This window comes from Tachyglossus aculeatus, chromosome 1 (genome assembly GCF_015852505.1).
Source record: "Tachyglossus aculeatus isolate mTacAcu1 chromosome 1, mTacAcu1.pri, whole genome shotgun sequence".
In the NCBI taxonomy this organism is placed as follows: Eukaryota; Metazoa; Chordata; class Mammalia; order Monotremata; family Tachyglossidae; genus Tachyglossus; species Tachyglossus aculeatus.
Window position 1 is genome coordinate 31758468 of NC_052066.1, and position 8491 is coordinate 31766958.

Genomic DNA, 8491 nt, shown 5'->3' on the forward strand with positions numbered 1-8491 from the left:
GGTAGCTGACATATTTCTGGTAATGTGGTTTAAATCAGAATGGCTCCAGATTTTCCCCTATGTTTCCATGTGTATGTATCTGAAGTTGTCTGTCATCCCAGATCCACCTGTCTAAGAACATAGAAATCGAAAACAGGAGTCACTCTCAAATTTCACCTTCATTTAATCCATCACAGAAACATACTGGTTTTCACTGTATAGAAAACAGCGAGACATTTAAACAAAGTGACACAGACCATCAGCAGATCAACTGAGAATGACAGTTCAATCAAACAAATATATGTTGAGAATTTCCACAGGGCAGCTCTAGCTGCAGCCAAACCAAATTTGTTTAGTATACATAACCTAGCTGCTTAGAAACATTCACCATGCTGGATGCCAGATGATGACTTTTTCCTAGGTAAACATCCATTTAATGGACTGTACACCCATCCGGGAAAGTGTGTGTGGGATTTTGATCTATTCTCCTGGACTCTTAAAAATATGATTTCATTCCAGCGGCAGCCCAGTACCAACCCACACATGCGCCATTTAGGTGAAAAAAAGCTATCTACTTCTTTCAAAAGGTAATATAAGCATCCCAAGGAAGGAGAAACTCCATAAAATTGACAGGCCATTTCACACTTCTGACAAGCAATAAACCAAGCATCATTAAAATGGATATCAAATTATAGGGCAGGGAAGAATCAGGGAAAACTCACACCTTGCGCTTTATATCCCGAGTGGGATGTAGAGTATTTGTCTCATATTTCCCCACACCTCAGGCTACGTTGATGGGCTCTACGGAGGGCATTGCCTCGGGGAAGACTGCACAGTCAGGCTGCTCTGGTGAAGGAACGCTTATTTCCGTCACAAATGCCATTTATTACTTGTCGAATTCTTTCCTCCATGTGAGCAACTTCAGAAACTGGTGTCTCCATAAAGGAACGGAAGAATCTGCTCAAGCTCATTCGCGATGGTCAGCAAATGACTAAAGTGTTCCTTTAGATACCTTCCCCTCATCCTCTACTAATTCATCTCAGTTTTTGTTTACTGCTCTGAAGTCTATTCTGCACTGTGACAGGATTCAGCTCAGTGCTTCCCATTAGCAATCAAATGCTTTGCCTCTTTCTGATTTTCTTCAACTAAGAAGATTTCTTTTGACATCTTAAGATAAAGGCAAAAATATAAATTCACTCCTTTTCATAGGACTGACAGGCATCCAGAACTTAGTAGAAAAAACACTGTGGTGATAAAGCACTCTGTTATTAGTTACCTGACTTAGTACGTTATAGACTTAGACAGTGCTAGGATCTCAGAATTCCCAAGTTGGGTACTTGAGGTTTCATAGGTGGCCTTCCCTCTGATTCTGTTTAGGGTCAGAGCTGTGGCGTAGAATGAACCGCTTCTGTCATAAACCATGAAACTGAGATTATGGCCTCTGGTGGCAATTTACAATGCCACCAGGTTTCCTAGAAATGGATATCAACTCTAATAACCCGAGGCAGTTCTTATTTGGGGAATTGTCATCTTCCTTCATAAATTCCAACTGAAATTTCAAATGTACAGGGGATTCTTCACTTACCAGCATCATTTTGGGTTACTTAACAGTGCTGGGAGATGGTGAATGTACTCAGTCCCTCAAGAGATCGATTAAAGTTAAATTAAATTGAAGACGTAGCCCTTGACAGCAGTACATTTACAAAATGCACCCAGAGAACCCATCAGAGGCAGAGGCATATTGTCATTGAGCACCTCCTTTGCAGAGCACTGCAATAGGTCCTTGGGAACATAGAAAAGAAATTAAAGAGACAGTCCCTGCCCTTGAGAAGCTATTAAAAATGAAGATATATATATATATACAAATACTATGATGGCTGATAATGGGTGTGGTTCAGTGAAACTGGAAGTTGGCAGATTCATTCATTCAATCGTATTTACTGAGCACTTACTGTGTGCAGAGCACTGTACTAAGATCTGAGCAATAGTCCCAACTCTGTCAAAGGCCTGCTGTGAGACTTTGGGGAAAATCACAACCTCTCTGTTTTCCAGTTTCGTCATCTGCACAGTGGGGAGAAGATATACGCTCTCCTTCCTCCTTGAACTGTGAGTCTGTGGATCAAATGCTGTGCCCGATTTGATCATCTTGAATCTACTCCAGGGCTTGGTGCTTAGGCAACAATGAATAAATAACGATATTGTTATGACTAGGAAGGGAGTGTTAATAAGGTAATGCCTCTTGGAGAGGTGGTTTTGAAAGAGGGCTTTTAAGGTGGGTTTGGTAGATTTTACGTGGTTGTTTATAAGCACTTAGAATGCTTCAAACTCTGTTCTAAATGCCGGTGCTGATACAAATTAATCAGGTCAGACACAGTCCCTGTACCATATGGGGCTCACAGTCTAAGTAGGAGGGTAAACAGGTAATGAATCCCCATTTTCCAGATGAGGAAACTGAGGTACAGTTAAGTGACTTGCCCTAGGTGACATAGCTGGCAACTAGGGGAGCCAGGTTTGGAACCCAGGTCCTCTGACTCCAGGGTCCGTGCTCTTTCTACTAGGCCACACTGCTCCTCAAGCTGCAGCTTCTGGAACCCAGGCTAAGGAGTGTTTGTGGGAGTCTTCTAGCTTGTGAGCCCACTGTTGGGTAGGGACCATCTCTATATGTTGCCAACTTGTACTTCCCAAGTGCTTAGTACAGTGCTCTGCACACAGTAAGTGCTCAGTAAATGCGATTGAATGAATGAATGGAGGGGGAGGAGAAGGGAGGGAGGAAGAGAGAACATCTCCCAGTCATGTAAAACTCAAGCCACTGCTGTTTCAAATGGCAATTTTGCCTCTCCTGTCAATACCAACATAGACCTTATGAAGTGGGTGCCCAAAATAGACTTTCCTGAGGTGGTCCCTGCACATGCAAAGCTCCAGACAGGGTCCTCCCCCAACCTCCCATGCTCCCTCCGGGCCTTCAAAGTTTTCAGGGGGCCATTTTAAATTCTTCCCCTCTGTTAAGGAATGGGCAGGTGATGGAAGAGTTGGAAGGAGAGAGATTGAAGGGGACCAGACACCTGGAGCTCAAGTCCTGCCCTCTGATGCTGTCCTGGCTCTCCCTCTCTCCCACATTCTTCCCAACTGAGCACAGTTCCAGGGATGAGGATGGTAGAACCTGTCAGGTGGGTCATGGGTGGGTGGGAAATGGGCAAGGGACACAGCAGTTAGGCACCAAACCCTGAGCTGCTTCTTCCTTGTACCCTGCCTACCCACCTGAGATGGTGCTTAGATCGGCTGCTATTTCTGCAGGAACTGAACAGGGATGAGAATGGGGCTGAGGGGCCATGTTCATTCATTCATTCATTCATTTATTCAATTGTATTTATTGAGCGCTTACTGTGTGCAAAGCACTGTACTAAGCGCTTGGGAAGTACAAATCGGCAACATATAGAGACGGTCCCTACCCAGTAACGGGCTCACAGTCTAGAAGGGGGAGACAGACAACAAAACAAGTAGACCGGCTGCAATACTATTAGAATGAATAGAATTATAGCTATATACAGATCATTAGTAAAATAAATATAGTAAGTATGTACAAATAAAATAGAGTAATAAATATGTAGAAATATATACAAGAGCTGTGGTGAGAGAGGGGGGTAGGGGTCACGGGGGGGGGGCGATGGGGAGAGGAGAATGAGGAGGGTAGGGAAAAGGGGGCTCAGTCTGGGAGAGGAATAGAGCTTTCAAGAGAGGAAGAGAGTTCTGGGTGCAGATGGTCTTTCTTATTTAGGGGGCCTCTGGACTTAACGAGCAGTGGACATTCCAGCTGGCTTCCCTCGTCCGGAAATGGCAGTCCACATTTTCCTCTTTTCCTATGGTGCATGTTTTCTGTTTAGTGCTTCCAATGGGCCAAACACTGTACTCAGCTCTGAGGTACATACAAGCAGATTAAGTTGGACACAGTTGATATCTTAATTCCATTTTACAGATGAGTTGCCAGAACACTGTGATTGGGAACCCCTTTACAAAAGTGGACGCAAAATGGACTTGTCGATTTGGTCAACGTGTCAGAAAATCAAAATGGTCACATGTCACAAAATTGATATGTAATGGAGGGGAAATTAGAACCCAGGTCCTCTGATTCCAGGCTCACATCCTTTCTGTTAGCATTTCTGATTTGCTTGCTTGCATGTTTGGAATTCGCAGTCCATTCAGTCAGTCATTCATTCAGTCGTATTTATTGAATGCTTCCTATGTGCAGGGGACTGTACTAAGCTCTTGGGAAGTACAAATCGGCAACCTATAATAATAATAATGATGGCATTTATTAAGCACTTACTATGTGCAATGCACTGTTCTAAGCACTAGGGAGGTTTTTTTTATCGTATTTATTGAGCACTTACTATGTGCAGAGCACTGTACTAAGCGCTTGGGTAGTACGAATTGTCAACATATAGAGACAGTCCCTACCCAACAGTGGGCTCACAGTCTAAAAGAGGGAGACAGAGAACAAAACCAAACATACTAACAAAATAAAATAAATAGAATAGATATGTACAAATAAAATAAATAAATAAATAGAGTAAAAAATATGTACAAACATATATATGTATATACAGGTGCTGTGGGGAAGGGAAGGAGGTAAGATGGGGGGATGGAGAGGGGGACGAGGGGGAGAGGAAGGAAGGGGCTCAGTCTGGGAAGGCCTCCTGGAGGAGGTGAGCTCTCAGCAGGGCCTTGAATAATAATAATGATGGCATCTGTTAAGCACTTACAATGTGCAAAGCACTATTCTAAACGCTGGGGAGGACACAAGGCGATCAGGCTGTCTCACTGGGGGCTCACAGTCTCAATCCCCATTCCACAGATCAGGCAACCGAGGTCCAGAGAAGTCCAGGTCTGGTCTTCCTGCACCATGTCCAGACGTGCCCCCCACCCCTCAAATCATGCTCAAGTCCTTCCTTGGGCAGGAACCATTCATAATAATAATTATGGTATTTGTTAAGCGCCAAGCTCTATTCTAAGCGTTGATGTAGTTACAAAGTTAGCACCTGGGGCTCACAGTCTTAATCCCCATTTTACAGATGAGGTAACTGAGGCCCCAAGAAGTAAAGTGGCTTGCTCAAGTTCACACAGCAGACAAGCGGCAGAACCAGCATTAGAACTTGCAACCTCTGACTCCCAAGCCCAGGCTATTGCCACTAAGCCTCGCTGCTTCTCTATCCTTCCCTGAGGCTGGAAGGAGCTGATTCTTGGCAGCTGGATTCAAGTGCTGCTGATTTAAAGCCCCTCTCTCATTCCGCCACCAATCCTCCTCCCATCCCATGTTGGCTTTTTACAGAAATAGGAAGTTTGAGGGAATATGGCAGAGCAAACGTGGTCAATCCAAACTTGGCAAGGGTTAATCCGACCCTGAGCAAGAGCGATCAGTCACAAGACCTGCTCTGTAATCCCAGCTCAGGCACTTGCTTGTTTAGTGACTTTGGAAGTGTCGCTTAACTTCTCCGGGCCTCAGTCTCTTCATCTGTTAAATACCTGTTCTCCCTCGTCTCGTAGACAGAGACCAAGGACTGTGTACGACACGATTCAATAAATACGACTGAATGAATGTGATCTGATTTTATATTATCTAACCCAGGGCTTCGCTTAACAAAAACCTCTATTATTATTGTAAGGATTATATTATGCAAGCAAGTTTAGGTTAGATGATCTTACTAAGGTTATCACATCAGTAAGAAAGAAAAGTGTAAACTGGGATGTAATGGGACAAAAGAGCAGATAGCAGTGGTGTCTGTTGGAGGAGAGCCTTTAAAGGGTTGTGCACGTGTAGTAATAGATAACGCTAGTGATGAATGCACCCAGATAATAATAATAATAATAATAGCATTTATTAAGTGCTTACTATGTGCGAAGCACTGTTTTAAGTGCTGGAGAGGTTACAAGGTCATCAGGTTGCCCCACAGGAGGCTCACAGTCTTAATCCTCATTTTACAGATGAGGTAACTGAGGCCCAGAGAAGTTAAGTGACTTGCCCAAAGTCACACAGCTGGCTATTGGCAGAGCCGGGATTTGAACCCATGACTTCTGACTCCAAAGCCCGGGCTCTTTCCACTGAGCCACGCTGCTTCTCTGTTCTCTTATAGCACTCAGTTTTAATATGGAAAACGGGAAGAATTTTCTGCGAATATAATTTTCTGTAAATGAAAGACTTTATTTGAAAGTTAAGTTTAAATGGTGACAATTGAGTTGGGCAGTAAGTTTTTCAGGATTCCCACAATTTCCCTCAGTCCAGAGAATTCATCAAAGGGACAGCTTTTTGCTATTGGGATGAACCAGAAGCTTTCAGAGTGCTGATTGATCACTCTTTGCAAGTAGTTCACTAGGATTACATGGTCATTCCAAAACCAACAGCCTGGAATCAAATGATATGAAGCTTGGAACAAAGAATGGAATGTTAGGTTAGCAATCGACTCAGTTTGCCAGCCGTACATCAATTAATATTCATAAAAAGTTCAATGGTCTGACCTTGTTACAATTTTCCTGCCATTTTTCTTCTACCCCTGAAGAGATCCGGCTACTATTTTCTCTTGGGTAGTACGACTTAAAAGAGCACTGGCCATATTCTCGTGACCATCCAAGGTCGGGCACATTTACCTGTCTACTTTCCCAAAAAAAATCCCCCAAAATGCAGAGAGCAACAAGTAAGTTTGTTCTTCCCTTTTGCATACCAGGGCAATCAGTAACATTTATTGAGCACCTAATGTGTGCAGGGCACTGTTCTAAGCAGTTGGGAATTAGTAGACAGGAACTCTGACTTCTAGGAGTTTATTGTCTAGCAGGGGAGGTAATTATGATACTTAAGCTCTTGAGTGTCAAGCACCGTTTTAAACACTGGTATAGATACAAGTTAATCAGGTTGGACACAGTCTCTGTCCCACATGGGGCTCACTCTGTGAGGCCCAGAGAAGTGAAGTGACTTGCCCAAGGACACCCAGCAGACACGTGGCAGAGCCGGGATTAGATCCCAGGTCTTTCTGACTCTTAGGTCTGTGCTCTATCCATTAAGCCCCACTATTGGTGTTGAAACAAATTAGGAGGAAGGAGGAAAAAGTGAATACATGGGTGAATGAGTGTTTAACTAGTGAGGTAAGTAGCAAGATGGTTGGGAGTTGGGGTAGAAGTTAGGTAGGGACTGTCTCTATATGTTGACAAATTGTACTTCCCAAGTGCTTAGTACAGTGCTCTGCACACAGTAAGTGCTCAATAAATACGATTGATGATGGATAACCTAGGCAGAGGAGACATTGTTTTTTCCTAGAGGGGATGTAAACTCAGACGGGCTCTGAGGATGAGGAGAGCTGTGGTCTGATGGATATGAAAGCGGTTGAGAGAGAAGAGTTTCAGGTGGGAGAAAAGGTGTGAGCAAAGAGCAAGTTCCAATTTTAAAAGATTCATTAATTCATTTATTCATTGTCATATTTATTGAGCACTTAGTATATGCCGAGCACTGTACTAAGCACTTGAAAAGTACAATACCACAATTAAGAGACAATGACAAAGGCTGGAGAGCCCGCTGTTGGGTAGGGACCGTCTCTATATGTTGCCAACTTGTACTCCCTAAGTGCTTAGTACAGTGCTCTGCTCACAGTAAGTGCTCAACAAATGATTGAATGAATATAGAACAGCAAGAGATAAATTTGCCTTAGTATGGTTTCCGCTCCATCAGTACATAATGATGGCTGGAGCTTGCCTTGGAAATTTCCTGGTGTTCCTTCCTATGAGTTCAATCTTCCCGAGCCCTATTTTCATCTTCTAAGTTGCTCTCCAATTTTCAAAGTTCCATTATTTGATTTTGGAATGTGATGGCCTTAGTCTTTGTCTATGGAAAGAATAGTTTGAGGAAACACACCGTAACCAAAACATTTAAATTCAAACCCCGTTGCTTTGGTCAATCAAGCAATCGTATTTACTGAACACTTCCTGTGTGCAGAGCACTGTAATAATAATTATGGTAGGTGTTCATGTGCTTACTATGTGTGGGGACTGTACTAAGCACTGTATTAAGTGCTGGGAAAGTATAATACCACAGAGTTGGTTGATGCATACATGCTCACAAGGAGCTTACAGTTTATAGGGGAAGACTGACATTAAAGCAGTGAGAAGCAGCGTGGCTCAGCGGAAAGAGCACGGGCTTTGGAGTCAGAGGTCATGGGTTCAAATCCCGACGCTGCCAATTGTCAGCTGTGTGACTTTGGGCAAGTCACTTCACTTCTCTGGGCCTCAGTTCCCTCATCTGTAAAATGGGGATTGACTGTAAGCCCTCTGTGGGACAACCTGATCACCTTGTAACCTCCCCAGTGCTAAGAACAGTGCTTTGCACATATTAAGCGCTTAATAAATGCCATTATTATTATTATTATTATTATTGTTAAAATACATTAGAGGCAGGGGAAATAGAGTGTGAGAATATTTGCATAAGTACTGTGGGACTGGGGTAACTTTGGAGGACTTAAAAAATTGTATGATT